This window comes from Heptranchias perlo, chromosome 3 (assembly GCF_035084215.1).
Source record: "Heptranchias perlo isolate sHepPer1 chromosome 3, sHepPer1.hap1, whole genome shotgun sequence".
Lineage (NCBI taxonomy): Eukaryota > Metazoa > Chordata > Chondrichthyes > Hexanchiformes > Hexanchidae > Heptranchias > Heptranchias perlo.
This window is the reverse complement of record NC_090327.1, coordinates 93,140,709-93,157,211: the sequence shown is the minus strand read 5'-3', so window position 1 is coordinate 93,157,211 and position 16,503 is coordinate 93,140,709. Positions and strand designations below refer to the sequence as shown.

Below are 16,503 nucleotides of genomic sequence, written 5' to 3'. Positions count from 1 at the left end.
ACTGTTAGAACAAATCATATAAACTACTCAGAACTTAAAATAATTCTACCTCGTTCTACTACATTAATTCAGTTTTGGTGTGAGACAGATTTTACTGCCCACTCTCTAAATGGTTGCCAAGGTGAATCAGAGAGGATGAATGTCTTGAAATGTGAGGACAAAAGATGCTGTTAACTGTGTTTTGTTGGGTCAGCTGTTTATACAATAATTGGTTAACAACACGCCGACATGCACCTGTTCCTTCTACAGAGCTACTTGATGTAAAAGGTCTAATACTAGGCAAGAAAAACAGCAGCTACATTACACATATCAAAATGTATGAGATCTTGGACAAATGTAGTGTTTGCTCTGCACAGCACTAACTCTTGAAGAAAATATTTGTTAATCCACATTATAAACTGGGACAGTTTTAATACATATTTCTGCAAATTTATATCGGGGGGGCAGGGAAAAATGTCAGCATTGTTGATCTTCTAGCATAGATATCGTGGTGCTTCAACAGAATGGAGCACATTAAGAGTTGGTGCTGACACTTGACAGCAGTGTCAGCATAGAAAATAGAACAGAACCTCACAAAATTAAAACAACAGAGAGAAACTCTAAACAATAATGGCTCCTAGAGATTGATTTCAAAATCATAATCTGTTACAATTTGGGTTCTCTTTCAACTCTTTATTTGTGTTCATAGTAAAGTACAGTTTCCATAGGTAGACCCAAATCTTCTATATTCTGAATGGTACATCCCTATGAATGCTGTGAATGGAAATAAATGACACAGGATCAACAGTAACTCTTATATTACATTATTTGAACAAAAACAACAACAATTTGCATTTATGTAGCATTTTTACTGTAGAAAAATGTTCCAAGGCAGAGGCGTAATCAGACAAAATTGGGTTCAGAGACAAAGAAGGAGATATTAGGAGGGGTGACCAAAAGATTGATCAAAGTGCAGGGTTTTAGGGAGGGCCTTTAAGGAAAGCAGGGAGGTGCAAGGGTGGAGAAGGTTAGGAAGGGAATTCCAGAGCATGGGCCCTTGATGGTTGATAGCACGTCTGCTAATGGTGGGAGGAAGGGAAAGGATTAGTGTTAGGGTTCGGTGAAGGGAGGTGGTTGCACAAAAGGCCAGAGTCAGAGGAACATAGAAGTTGCTTGGGTTGTACACCATTTACTCCAGTCTACTCCAAAAGGTGCAAAATGCTGCCAGAGATATTGTTCAGGCTAAAACTAGTAGATACATTTACTTACAAGATTTATAATTACTTGGGGACAAAAGGAATGTAGCAGACAAACAGCGATACAGTGCTTGACTTACACAAGTAATGAAATGTCTGAAATCTTAGAATCCTTTTCTGAATTTATTAACAGAAACTTTGATGAGTATAACATGGGCATGCTCCTGTTCCACAGAGTTCTGTCTCATTGTTGTGATGTGGAAATTAAAGGGTGAAGGTAAATGCAGTATAGGGAAAGCCAGCTACACTTTTATTACTCAAAGCTAACTTTTGACATCACAGTTCAAAATAATTATTGTACAAGATATAAACATGTTTCAAACCATTTTTAACATTGATGCAGATTGATTATAAGCAACAGACTTGAGGGCCAAGGCATTGGATTGGGCAGCACCCATTTATTGCCCAATAAACATGCGCTGAAGGTTCAATATTGCACGTGGTATGCGCACGCTCATTCCGCACTTATAGAATGTCGCTTGCCAAATTGGTTAGGATTTCCTGGTGTCGCCAACAGCACCCACCAGCATTAGGCCTATTTCCAATGCAATTCCAGGGCCTAACACCGGTTTCAGACCCCTTTCCCATATTTGATCGCGACTGACTACAGCATGTGCTGCGCTTGCTGCACTCGGTTTTCTCGGGTCTAAAGCAACTAAACCAGCAGTCCTTTAGGCTGCCCACAAAAAGGTAAGTAAAAAAAATATTTTACTTACTTGAATGTGGAACCAGGAGGAACAGGAGGGCTTCATCTGGCTTCACATTGAAATTGTGGGCCGCTGCTGGCCACTGCGTGCCCCCTTCTGGCCCCAGCGTGCCCCCCTTCCCAATCTCTCCCATCTCCCCCCGGACTGATCGAGGCCAAATGCCGACGTCCCTTCCAGCTGACTTTCATTCTCTTCAAGTCCGGAGCACTGCCTGCTGGGGCGTGACTGGCGCCAATTTTGAATGGTCCTCTTGCATATCAGTTTCAGTGCGCCACTGGGTTCACGCTCGGGTGCAAACCAATTTCTACCCTCTCGGTATTTAACGGGTTTTGGTTGCTTCTTACATTAGACGTGTAAGCCAACTGGCTTGGCTATTCTCAAACTGATAACATTGTACCAATATGAGACTGCAAATTACACGGCATCAACATTTCAAAACTTTGAGGTAATTTCTGATGCAATTAGTTTGTAAATATAGGCAATCAACAACATCATGAGCTGGCTTGAACCAGCTAACCACCTTCCCTCCAAAACAATAACTATCTCGAGACAGATATGTGCATTGTCTCACTTCCTCCCATAAAAGATAACAGAATTTGTTTTAGAAAGTAGGTTCATCTTAAATTCGCAATGGGCCAGGCTAAAATTGCATGTGAAAAATAAATTATGCAAAGATTTTATAATTCAAAGCAAGGTGGGGACCTTGCTTCCATTACGTTACTGCCCCCATTTCCCCAGGAAGTCAGATGCACAGTTATTTGTATGTGCCAATAATGTCACACTGTCAAGAATTTTGAGTGAACTGCCTGAAACAATGCCTAAAATTCTTTCCAGTTAAAGTACCCCCAGGAGACATGAGGCAGGATTTTTCACTGGAGTTACATCAGCTCCTCAGTATAACTCGAGCAGATGGGAGTGGAAAACTGGTCCTGGAGCTTATCTGCTGGCTCCCTGCTCTCTGGATTTTCTGCTGGAAGTGGTAGGGCCATCGATTAGTGCACCCAAATATGAGCAGGCATATTCAACGACAGGCGAATGACGGGAATACATCATCCAATGTTTTTCCTATTATTTGCACTCTAGCAACACTGGGCTCTTGAAATGCCTGTGCTTACCTGGTGTTCCAGCTTTGCTATGATATGTGGAGGGGGAATTTAAATTTTCACTTTAAAGTGTTACAATTTGGACTCCCTTTCAACTCTATTTAGTTCATGTTCACAGCAAAGTGAAGTTTCCATAGGCTGTATCTCCTGTGATCTATAACTTACAACTTTGTGTGTGCCACGACTTTGCTTCCATAACAATCTCATCTTGGGTTTAGAGGATGGTTCTAAACAGTTCAAAGTTCATTCTCATTGGTCACTACTTCTTCCAAACCTATTGACCGGGCTATCGGCTTGTAATTACTGTATTCGTTTATAGGGATAATTATCTATGAGGCCACAGAAACTGTGGGCACAATACATGCCAGTTTCTAGCAGGGCCAACATTCCAGGATTGCCTGAGGTTGGCCCTCTTTATTTATCCACAATGAGCTCCCCACCCATATTAGGTCTAGTGATGGGAGATCACCAAATAGGTAGGATGGGAAATTGTATGCACTGGGATCCCTTGAAGGGCTGCTGAAAGAATTAAATGTTAAAGCCAATTAAAGGTAAGTGGCTGCATATGGGCAAGATTTTTTTTTTGCCCTTAAAAAGCATTCAATGTATGTTTCAGCCTTTCCGAAAGTTGTTTGGGACACAGAAAATAGCTGGCAAAATAAATGTAGACGCAGGAAACTGAGCCTGTGAGCAAGTGAAAAAGTAGCATGACACTCAAATCCCCTGCTTAATTACTGGCAAAGTGGAGGTGTCATTGCATGAGGTGGATGTAAGAAGGGTTACATGAAAAGGGGTTCTTCCAAAACCAACTTTCATGGGAACTCGGGGAGCCATGAAGCATCCAAATGCAAGATACAGAATCTCATGGAGGGCAGCATGTGAAGATAAAGTTAACAATGATGATTACTTTGGATGGGTATTTTACAGTATTTTAGGGTTGAAATTATGCAAAAGAAGGCATGCCAGGAAGATCAGCTGGCCCCAGAATTGGGTTACCTGAATGCAGCATTATGCCACTAGCCATATCTGCAGGTCCTGACGATGATCACAAGGAACTGGCCCCACAGCATTCAGGTCAGCGTAAGGTCAGTTGCAGAATTGTGCCAACTGTTGCAAAAATAGCTGCAGCCAATCTGCACCACAGCGAAGGTACTGTCAGTGACAGTCAAGGTCAGGTCTTCCCTCAGCCATCTCATGCCAAGCACGTTGTCCCACTGTCCTCTGGGGACAGTGCCTTAAATGTCAAACTGGGTAACCCTTCTTACATCCACCTCATGCAATGACACCTCCACTTTGCCAGTAATTTTCATGTTTGGCATTTACAGTGCCTTCGCTGTGGTGCAGATTGGCTGCAGGTATCTTTGCAACAGTTGGCACAGTTCTGCAACTGACCCTATGTTGACCTGAATGCTGTGGGGCCAGTTCCTTGTGATCATCGTCAGGACCTGCAGATATGGCTAGTGGCATAATGCTGCATTCAAGTAACCCAATTCTGGGGCCAGCTGATCTTCCTGGCATTCCTTCTTTTGCATAATTTCAACCCTAAAATACTGTAAAATACCCACCCAAAGTAATCATCATTGTTAACTTTATCTTCACATGCTGTCCTCCATGGGATTCTGTATCTTGCATTTGGATGCTTCATGGCTCCCCGAGTTCCCATGAAAGTTGGTTTTGGAAGAACCCCTTTTCATGTGCCCTCTTTTTTTATCTGTTCCTTTTCTGTTGAAGTCCACTTTCAAGTAACTTTATGGTCAAAAATTGAATTTTTTCCAGCATTTTAAGAACAAACTCAATGTAATGAATAAGTAAAAATAGTTCTCCACAAAAATATTCTAAAAATAATTATTAATTAAAAAATCAGAAATATTGAAAAATATCTAATAAAAACATATTGCAACAGCAAAATGATACAAAATCTGTTCCCTTTAAGAGCTCCATCACAAGGAGTTTCCCTTTAAAATGGACTTTGAAGGTAAAAAATGTAATCAGGATACCAATTGCACCAGGTATTCATTTAAATATTTTTCAATGTGTTCTGCAGGTTTAATGAGTACTTTAGGACACAAAATTTAGCCAGCTGGAAAATTGTGAGCACGAAGGGATTGACTGCAATACATGTGTAAAGCTTGTTTGTCCAATTTTCTGATCCCTGCCCCTGTTTTGTGCCTCACAAGCAGCACAGGTGGGTGCAGAATCTACCGCACATTTAATGAGAAAACCATTTTACATCATATTTAATAATATCATTTCAGTGGCATTTAAATTTTTTATTTGTTAGTGTTAGGCAATTTAAAACTCCTTTGAATTTTCCCTCTCATTACAAACACTCTGTGTCACATGAAAAACTCTCACCTTATCTCCTGGACTTAAGTAAAAAGAAATCCTATAAATAGCCTTGTGCCCATTCAATATTTAGTTATTCTTTCCATATAATTGCATTTTGATCTTCATGATTTACAGTCTTATTACATTTAAAATTAGCATTCCAAAATTATTCTGTATTTCATTTTACTTTGGTGATAAAGTAACTAAAGAATTGTCATTCTTAACTCTTCAATGACACAATTAAAGGCCTGAAACAGTTCAAATATCCAATTTGTTGGAAGGAAAACCATGGCAACCCGACTGGATATGGGTGAAACCTTCACTTCGTACAGGGCTTCGGGGATCACTTCTGAAAGGATCACTTCTCTTTCCAGATCAACCATTGTGTTGCCCAAAGATATGTACTTGCAAACCTACCTGATATTATCACTTTCCTCCTTTAGCTCACATATATTCTCTTTTTATTTGAGTCATGCAAGGTTATAGTTCTAGAGGCACTAGCTGCCCTCACCCAAATGGCAATTATTCTTGTGTAAGCCCAGATAGTGAGTAATGACAGGCTATTTGACTGTGGGCTCATATTACAGTTGAGCCCAATAATGTCCTCATCCAACACTCACACACATGAAAGTTACTGGATACTGATCAGGAGGACAAGCCTTTATTGGCCCAGAATTTGCTGGAGTGGGGCATCCCCGTTAGTTAGACTTTTTCCCTCACCTTTCAGCTCAAATTTTTTTGTGCTGGAAGTGCAAGCTGATAACGACGTGGCGAGGTCAGCCGGGCATCTGGGACCTTAGTGAACGACGGAACCAACAGTCTATCTCCTTAACCAATAAGATTTAAGGATTGAGAAAGAAACGGACCAAGGACAGAGAAGGAAATAGGGTGAATTAGAGTCAAATCAGGTACAGAAAGAGAAATAAAGGAACTTTTTTCCCTGGAGAGTAGGAGGTTAAGGGGTGATCTTATAGAAGTCTATAAAATAATGAGGGGCATAGATAAGGTCGATAGTCAAAATCTTTTCCCAAAGGTAGGGGAGTCTATAACGAGGGGGCATAGATTTAAGGTGAGAGGGGAGAGATACAAAAGGGTCCAGAGGGGCAATTTTTTCACTCAAAGGGTGGTGAGTGTCTGGAACGAGCTGCCAGAGGCAGTAGTAGAGGCGGGTACAATTTTGTCTTTTAAAAAGCATTTGGACAGTTACATGGGTAAGATGGGTATAGAGGGATATGGGCCAAGTGCAGGCAATTGGGACTAGCTTAGTGGTATAAACTGGGCGACATGGACAAGTTGGGCCGAAGGGCCTGTTTCCATGTTCTAACTTCTATGATTCTATGATTCTATTCTAACCTAGCCTGGAAGGATATTTCCTGGATATCCTTCCGATTTTGACGTAAGGATGTCTTTTTTTTTGACGGTTTTCCGTCCTACTGACCGGCTGATTGACAGGCTGGTCTCAGTCGGACGGGAGACCAGCCAGGGAGAGGACGTCTTCAGGTAAGTCTGCAGGTAAGTCTTTGTTTGCATGGATGGGGGGGCATGGAGCATGGGTGGACAAGGGGCTCGGAGTGGTCATGGGGGGCACAGGTGGGCAGGGGGGATGGGATCAGGGGTCAGTCATGGAGGGGGCTGGATTGGGGGGTCATCGCAGGTGTCCGCGACCATTGAGGGGGAGGGTCAGGATCGGAGGGAGAGGATCGGGGTCGGGGGTCAGAGGGGGAGGATTGGGGTCGGGGGTCAGAGGGGGAGGATGGGGGTCAGGGATCGGGGTCAGGGGTTCAGGGGTTGGAGGGGGAGGATCATGAGGCGTGAAACAGAAGGCCCAGGAATCCTGGCCCCCTGGGGTTGAAATCGGAAATTAGTGAAAATTGGAGGCCTGAAGCCTCCTTGAAAGGTTTTAATACCCGACCCGCCTTCTGGGAGTGGGTTGGTCGCCCGCCCTTGTGAAAACCAAAAGTGGGCGGATTGGGGGAGGGTCTGAAATGGTGGCAATTTTCAATGCCCCCCGCCCCCAACCCACCCGTTTTTTACTTTTAAAATCAAGCCCAAAGTGAGGGAAAGAAAGATTGGATTCAGAGAGAGAGAAAAAAAAGAGACAGAAAGGAAAAGTTAAAAAAAATTAATAAATTTAAAAATTCTCTAAGCACAATTTACTATCTGCAGGAATCAGATGCCACAGTTTCAATTGTTCCCTTTCTGGGCCAGAGAGGTTGAGTGGCATTGCAGGATCATAAATCTCTTCATTGAAAGGGTGCTTATGCTATTAAGTACCAGCCCTGACTTTCTGCAATCTGTTTAATTGGTTATTAATGCGTAATTGCAGCAATTTCTTGAAACTCACGGGGATGTTGATGGCGAGCTGCCATTTTCGTGAGGCTAACGACAGAGCAATCGTCCAGCAATTCGCAACTCATGGGGTATCTCTTCCTCGCCACAAATTGCTGGACAATTTACACATTAATAACGGCGTGTGCATTAAATTCGCTGTTATTCTGCCAGCAAATTCTAGCTAATTATTTTCCCTTCTTCAGTCCAGGGCTACGAAGAACGATTTTATACGCCTGTTGCTGCCTTGGCTGAGATCAATTAACTCCGCAGAGAACAAAGATCGAACTTGGAACCTTCCTGGTCTATAGGGCTCAGTTACACACTGGGCAGTGAAACATACAAGGAGTGACTTGTGAGTTCACGCTCCTGGCATGGAGCTTTGCCTAGCAGGAATGCATATTGGGAATTCAGGCATAGAGGTCAGCAGGCCCTGGAGGGTTTCTGTCCATTACTTCATTTCCCAAATTCCCAGTATGCTTTCTCAGTGTGCAAAACTTCACATCAGTAGCGTGAATCCTTAAAATTTATTTTATATTCATCATACTGTGGCATCAAGACAGAATTCATGGCCCACTCTTAAGCAGCATCAATAGACTGTGGGGGATAATTTTGACTGTGGGGTTTTAATGTAAAACAAAAGGTATCAAATTGACAGCCCGCTTTACATCTCTCCCGATTGTTATTTCCATTGACTTCATCAGGAAAATCGGGAGAGATGTAAAATGGGCTGCCGATTCGCTATCGTCCGTTTTATACCATCGCACAAAGTCAAGATTGATCGTAGAATGTTTGTGAGAAAAGTAGGTTATTTTCTATTGAAGGCTCATTTTTTTTAAATGTAAGGCATCCGTGTTATGTCTGGGATAAGTGCTGAGCTGTGTAGAGGTTTTTGTGTTAGTAAAACACTGCATATCAATCAGGATGCTACAAGTAATCCCCAGAAACTCTGGTGCGCATGGCTTTCTTCCAGATAGGCACAAATATTTAGCTATCTGGATCCAGTTGTGGATGTAACACGGGCACTGAAATTTATGCCTCATTAGGAGAGTATGATCACATCACAAAAGGCATTTGCTAATGGGAGTCGAGATGATAAATTCAAACATTCCAGCGGTGCAAGCTTGCCCTGACCTGAGCAACACAGTTTAGTGAAAAATCCACAAATGTGAAGGGTTATAAACTAATGACCTTCTACAGGTGTTCGAACTGAAAGGCCTTTCTTAAGTTACAGCAAACTTAAAATACACATCTGTCTGGTAGGAGCAGAAATCTTAGCCTGATTGGCACAAGAAGTGTACGCAGACTCTGCACAGGGTACATGTGCTGCTCTGTTCATAGTTCTACAGAGTCATCTGGGCTTGTGTTAAAAGGAGAATCCAGTAGTTGTAGATTTTTACTATGTAGTCAAATGAATTTGGAGTGAATCCAGTTTCTGTGATCCCAGTGTCTTTATCCAAGGCTTTTTGATTTAAAACCGAATACTTATTTTTACAGAAAAACAATTCATAGCACAATAATAAAACAGAAGGCGGGAGAAATTTGTTTAGATCCATTTTCAGGCGCAAAATGGTCGACACACTCTGAGTGCACGCCAGAAGCTAGCAACCCAAGGCTGGTCCGAAATTGGGCCTCGGACCTCATCTGAATAATTCCGGCAAGCCAATCGGGCGTCTAGAGGCAGCTCACCGGTTTGCTGCAGACCAACATGGGCTACGTGCAATGCCAGCAGCAGCCCTAAGGTAGGTCCTGGGAGGAGGGGGAGTCAAAAGGGAGGGGGGTGAGCATGGGCCGGTGGTGACACGCAGTATTGCTGTGGAGCCACAAGGAGCGCTCCTGCTTCTCTTGGCTCCATTTTAAGGTAAGTGGAAAAAAGCTTACTTTCCTCGTCTTTGGTGGCCTTCAGTGTTCCCTTTAAGAACCGGCGGTTAGGCCGTTATAGAGCCGGGAAAACTAATCGGAGCTTGTGCAGTGGCAAGCTCCACCTACTTTTTGACCAATTTCCAGGTCCTTCAACAGGTGATGCACTCCTCATTGGCATAAGCAAGGGTCCTAATGCCTGTTTAAGGTGGCCGCCAAGGATGCCTGAATATCACCTGAGCCAATAAGGCGTCGGATACATTTTAAGTGCACTTTGGGGCATGACATGGCGATTTAGACCTTTACGCCCCCATTTTGCATCCGAGAAACAGGTGAAACAAAGTCCAATTTCACCTCCAATGTATCCTTAATTTTCTGGACTTTTTTTTATAACAACTTACTTTAAACATTTTGACACAGCACACCTCAGTTCAGCTGTACCCTCCTATCTCCATCATCCAGTGTCACCCAGTGGCACATGCAACAGTGAACCCGCTGAATTCTGTTCCTAAACCATGAACTGCCAGGGAAATGGTGTCAACATGCAGTTGGGATGAAACAGCAAGACGTAGCTGCAGCTCCCTGAGTTGGCACAGCTCCAAAAGGTCAGGCCTGGCTAAAGAGCAGAACAAAAGGTCTCTGCTGTACCACCAAACCTTTGTTTGGCAAAGGGTTCTGATGAAAGGTCATCGACCTGAAACGTTAACTCTGTTTCTCTCTCCACAAATGCTGCCTGACATGCTGAGTGTTTCCAGCATTTTCTGTTTTTATTTCAGATTTCCAGCATCTGCAGTATTTTGCTTTTGTACTTTGTTTGCATGTTGCTAGCAGTACAATTGCTGCACTAGAACTCCCATTGCTGGCGACTTCATCTTTAGCAGGATAGCTCCTTTAACTTCCCTAATTTGAACAGCCTGTGGCCCTCGTATAATTACTGTAACTCACTCCTTGACAACTAACTAATCCGTCGCTACACAGGGTAAAATTATCAGGGTGCTGATTCTCACAAATTCCTTCCAGCATGATTTGACATTGCACATGTGCATGCTTGTATACAGGGGTACCTGGGAGGATACCAGTACAGTAGATAAACATGTAGCTACTATGCCTGGTAGGCTGTGGGTTTGTGCCTGATATTCCAAACATGATAAAGGGGTCGATTTTTGGATGGCCGAGCGGGTGCATTGGGTACGGGGGAGCTCCTAAAATGGCGGAATCCTGGAGTGGGTTTGGAGCCCGGCTCCAACCCGCTGACTTCCGGGTTTCCCAATGATGCGTTCAGGTGCGTGCACAGCTCCCGCATGCGGGACTCCCACCGGCAATTAAAACTGGCGGGATGATAATTTACATTGTTATTTAGGTAGTTGAGGTACTTGACAGACCTCATTGAGTGGAGATTTTGGCAGGGGTGCAATTTTGAAGGATCCTCAGCGTGTTTCCCGTGCTGTGGGAAACACTCCTTGTTGGAGCAGACGTGTTTCAGCCAGCAGCCAGTGGAAGATGCAAAGCATTATTTGACAGTTGGGGGGATAACCTCATTTATTGCAGCAAGGCACTCTGTCAGTTCAGACAAAGTTTTGGCTGCAACACCTTTGTCTTTCCACTCAAAATTATTAATTAATACCCTAAACTCTGCTGTGCAAACACATTTACCTACTTTGCAGACCCCCTCAAACTCCCACTGTCAGGATGGGGGACATTATAGCTGCATTCATCACTTCATCTGAGGACGAGCAACATCACCAGTCTCGCCGTCCACCTCGGCCACGTGGAGCTCCACAACACGGTGCTGCGCCACAGGCACCTGCACAAAATAGTCGTGCAACTACCCACTGTAGGGTGACCCAATGGGTGGCATCAAGTGTGGGTGTTCATGGTGAACCTCATGAAAGGGGCTTATTACACAAGCCAGTCAAGAATGGCCAAGACGTGGCAGTAGTGGTGACAATAATAATATTTAATGTGCCATTAACAAAAATCAAATATAAATAAAAGACATGACAAACCATCAAACACCCTCGTGCATCCTCTTTATGCTCACAAAATCTTGGCCTTATGCTTATGAGTACTCCTACGTGGTGCTTCCCCTGTGGCTGCAGCAGAGGTAGTGGCAGGTTGCACTTGTCCATGCCCTGACCGATTAGACGCTTTGGGCCTACGCCCTCTGGGTTTCAGTGCCCGTGAGGGCCCCTCCAAAGACTGCTCCACCTGCAGGGGCAGACTCGACCACCTGGAGAGGAGGCAGCATTGCGGGTACTGGTTGAGAGGGGGGCAACGGGTGAGACGTGGGAGCGCTTTGAGTGGTGTTCCCACTTCCATGTCCCCTTTCGCCATCATCCCTCTCCTGGGCCAGGCCCACATCACTCCTATCATCCTGTTGGTCGACAGTTTTATGGACATGTGTGAAACCTTGTAAGGCCAGTGCTAGTGCATCCGTCTGCCTGTTTAAGGCGGCAGAAAATTGCTCACCCTGAGTCCGAAGGGCAGTTGTCAGGGCCTCAATGGAGTCATTGGTGAGCCGTGCTTGAAGCTCGATGGAGGTTAACCTTCCATCCATCGCAGACATTCCCGCACTTACCCACGACACTATCTCGGAGATGCTCTCACGTCCCTGTGACAGTATCTCAGAGATTCCCTCCTGTACCTGTGCCATCATTCCACTCATGCAGGAGTTGGACTCCTCCATCCTCTGCGCGATTATGGAGAGTGCGTGTGGCACCTGTTCCAGCAACTCGCAAATGTGCTGCTGCCCCTCAATCATTCTCCTTTTAAAGGATGGCCCCCAGGGTTCAGCATCTGTGTCCAGCTGAGCAGAGCCTGGAGAAAAGTGCTCCCACCGACGCAGACTCTCCACAGTTGCCCCTGCCACCAGTGTCTGCTCGTGCTCACGTGTGTGGTAACTTACCATGTGCAACCCCAACTAACTGCGGACTGGAATCCACCGAGGTGTGTGTATCTGCGCTGGCGGATGGCTCGCTCAGATGTGATGGTGCCCCCTCAGAGGCTGGCAGGTCCTCTGAGGAATCGCCCTCCGCTGATACGGCGGTCACTGAAGGCCCTGTAAGAGAACAGAAGGCAATATTAAGCATGATGACAGATGTTGAGGCTCTGAAGGCGGCAAGGCATGTTAACATCATTTGCTATTGTGAGTGCTGAATGTTAAAGTTCTGTCACCAGCCGTTTGTCGGGTGGCAGTCTTGGCGTCCCCGACGGACAGGCACTCGAGGGTGCGGCTTAGTTCCAGAGCCTCCTGCTCCGCGTCTGTGAGGACGACCAGGTGTTGTGGCCCCCCTCCGGTCTTCGCCCTCTCCTTTGCATTCTGGGCTCTCTTCTCCTATAAGTGGAGAAAGTAGAGAGGCGTGAGTGAGGGATGGTGACGTGGCCAACCGCTGAATGCATTGTTTTGGGTGAGGCTGACCGTGAAAGAGATGCATCAGAGGGTGAGTATGAGACAGAGCCATGCGATTGTATGAGGATTGGGTTGAGTGGTAGTGGTGGGATGAGTACTGGGGAGGTGAGTAAGTGCAGGTAATTTGAGGATGAGGTTTGAATGGGTGTGAGGAGTGATGTGATAGAGTAGTGTTGGAAGTGCAGAAGGAGTTGTGGGGTGGGGGCGGTGATGTGGAAGACGGAGTGTAGGAGAATGAGTAAGTGTACTCACTTTGGCTGACCTAGTTAGGTCATTGAAGCACTTCCTGCACTGGATCCATGTGCGGGAGATGTTGCTGGTGCTGCTGACCTCCTCTGCCACCTCGAGCCAGGCCTTCTTGGTGGCAGAGACAGGCCACTTCCTCCTGTCCGCTGGGTAGAAAATCTCCCTCCTCCTCCTCACCCCATCCAGCAGGACCTGGAGTGAGGCATCGTTAAATCTGGGAGCAGCCTTTCCCCTGATCTGCTCCATGCTGCACTTTTGGTTGGTTGCTGCAGGAGCCGCATTGGAGGACTGCCCCTTTAAATAGGGCTCCTCCAGCTGACAGCCTGTGATGCGGGTGTGCAGTCCGCCCGCTGCGCAGGTTGACAACGGGAAATCCAGAAGCCACGGTAAGTGCCTTCAATTTACCCGCGATCGCGTGGGGAACAGACCGATTTCACTGGGAAGGTTACCCACGCACCCAGTCGCCAGCCCCCCCACCCAGCTGCCATCCCGCCTCCCTGGTAATATCGGGGGCAAAGTGTCTGATCTTAGGTGTACCATCCATGGATGGCACTGAATGGATGTGAGGCACTTTCTCTTAAAGAGAGAGGGAAGGAGGAAACAATAGAACACATCATACCAAGATTTCTCCGAACAGTGGGGAGAAAAGTGACAATGGAATAACCCATTGTATAATGCAGTTTACACAGGGAAACAAGGAAAGAAAGATATCTCTGCGAACAAGATACCTCATTCCACATCTTGACTGCAATGTAAAGATCCAGAATTTTTATACATGTGTGAATACAGAGCCACTGATGTGAAACTATTGTGTAAACAGTGTAGCTAACAGACAATATGCAAAGTCACATGTGAGCAGGATACTTACATTTCTACTCAGTGATAAATGGCCTGGAATTTCCTCGGAGCTGTTTCCACTCCACTACTGTAACTTTGCCAGACGAGCAGCCGAAACGCCATTTAAACCGTAAGTGAGGTTTCGCTACACTTGCGGCGAAGTCACGGTGGAGGAGTAGGAGCCGTTCTGAGAAAATTCTGGGCCCTTATTTCATTTCTCTTATCCCTGTGTGAGCTACATTTTAGACTGGGCTATTTGTGCCACATTCATTGCTATACGTTACGCATTTTTCATGCTCAGGATTCTAAGTATATGATATCAGCATGTGCTGGTGCTTGCTGTTTAATGACCATCCAAAAAACATTAACCTCCCGATACAAAATTGGCACAAGATTTACCAGTGCTCACACACCAATAATTCTCATCAGTAAAAAGATGCCTTTTGGTTGCAAAGCAGAAGGTTTTTTTTATTTATTAGTTCATGGGATGTGGGCATTGCTAGCATTTATTGCCCATCCCTAATTTCCCTTGAGAAGGTGGTGGTGAGCTGCCTTCTTGAACAACTGAATGGCTTGCTCAGCCATTTCAGAGGGTAATTAAGAATCAATCACATTGCTGTGGGTCTGGAGTCACATATAGGCCAGACTGGGTAAGGACAGCAGGTTTCCTTCCCAGTATTTCATGGGCCACCATTACTGATACTAGTGTGTTTTTTTTAATACCAATTTTTTATTTAATTAATTGAATTTAAATTCCCCAGCTGCCATGGTAGGATTCTGAACTCATAACTCCAGGCCCCTTGAATTACTAGTCCAGTAACATAACCACCATGCCACCATACCCGGTAAGTAAGCCAAAGCAAAAGTAAAGGGAAAAACTAACAGTGAAAAAAATGGAAAGAAGTAAGCAGTGTTATAAAAGGACTGATGTCATTATGGGTTTAGCTTCCTGTAACAGGCTTGGTTAAGCTCGGAATGTGATAGGCATTGACAGTAGCAGGGAGTTTACTTTATACAACAAACAGGGCAGAAAAGTCAGTAACTAAAGTTGATTAGAGGGAGTTGTCCAGTATTGCAACAGACTGCTTATTGAAGTATTCTGGTCAATCAGGTTTGGAAAAGTGGCTCCTTTCTTCGCCTTTAGGGGTTCCTCGTTCTTTATAGAGTAAATCCAGACAGACACACAGGGATAAAATCAACTTTCCAAGGGAACTCCAGTTAACCTTCTTATAGCTCAATCCTTCCTTACAGCTACATGTTTATATATTTTAGAGAATCTTTGTTCCCAACATCCAAGCTGCTTGCACTGTTACTTTTTGTTTCATTCACAGCCCTGTAGCCAGATGGTCTGCACACAAGAGTATTTACGGAAATACCAGTGAAATTGGTCACACTCTGGCTGGATCTTGAAGGAAAGTGTGGAGATAAGGATATGTAGTACCTTGTTGGGAATTTTACATTTACACATCTATCCAGGGTTTCCGCCGATCTTCCGCCAAAGCTATAGCAGCCGATCGGGAGAATCCCCGTGGAAATCCCGACACCTATCTTTAAAAAATAGGTAAAAGAACAGTCTTGTAAATTACAGACCAAGTAGCCTGACATTTGTCACAGGTAAAATGTTAGAGGCTATCTTGAAGAAGCCTATTACACACCTAGAGAAGTATGAAGTCATCAACATAACATTTTGGGGTGAGGATCGTACTTGAAAAATCTGTTGGAATTCTTTGAGGAGGGAACGGAGCTTTTGGATAAAGGGAACTCTGTGGAGATTGTTTATCTAGACTTCAGTAAGGCTTTTGAAACTGTACCAGATAGAAATTCCTGCCAATAGGTTGGAAAGTATGGAATCGGTGGGCAGTTACTGAAGTGGATTGGCAACTGGCTCTACCAAATGAGACAGAGAGAATGGTTGTGCATGGAGCTGTGTCAGAATGGTGCAAAGTGATTAATGTGATGCCTCAAAGGTCAGTGCTAACACCTTTGACATTTATGTTGCACGTCAATGATTTGGAAATGGGGAAATTTGCTGATGACGCCAAAGTGGCGTTTGCAAACCATCAAGGATAGGCCGATCAGGTGCAGAGGAATCTAGATAGATTGGAAAGTTGGCTGAGAAATGGCAAATTAAATTCAATGTGGATAAATGCAAAACAATGAAGGTAGAGAAGAAGAAGAATTGGAACTATAAACTAAATGGTGTTACTCTACAGAATACAACACAGAAAAAGGATTGGGGGGATTTGGTAGACATATCGTTGTAACTATGTGTACAGTCTGTGGTAGCAGTCAATAAGATTGTTGTATAGTGCATTGAATAGAACACATCACAGGATGTGATACTGAGCCTCTACAGGATGTTAGTTCGTCTTCATCTGAAGGTCTGTGTGCAGTTCTGGTCATTATATTGTAGGAAGAGCATTTTGACAATGTTGGAAGTTGGTAAGAAA

General features: G+C 44.6%; 1 long non-coding RNA gene across 1 annotated transcript in view; it reads right to left on the bottom strand.

The window, feature by feature from the left end:
* Positions 1-657: 657 nt before the first annotated feature.
* The window catches only part of LOC137306877 (uncharacterized), a 28,746-nt gene continuing 12,900 nt past the window's right edge, over positions 658-16,503 (bottom strand). Inside the window, exon 4 of the long non-coding RNA XR_010958960.1 lies at positions 658-753. This is a non-coding gene — a long non-coding RNA (uncharacterized lncRNA). The remainder of the gene's footprint in view (positions 754-16,503) is intronic.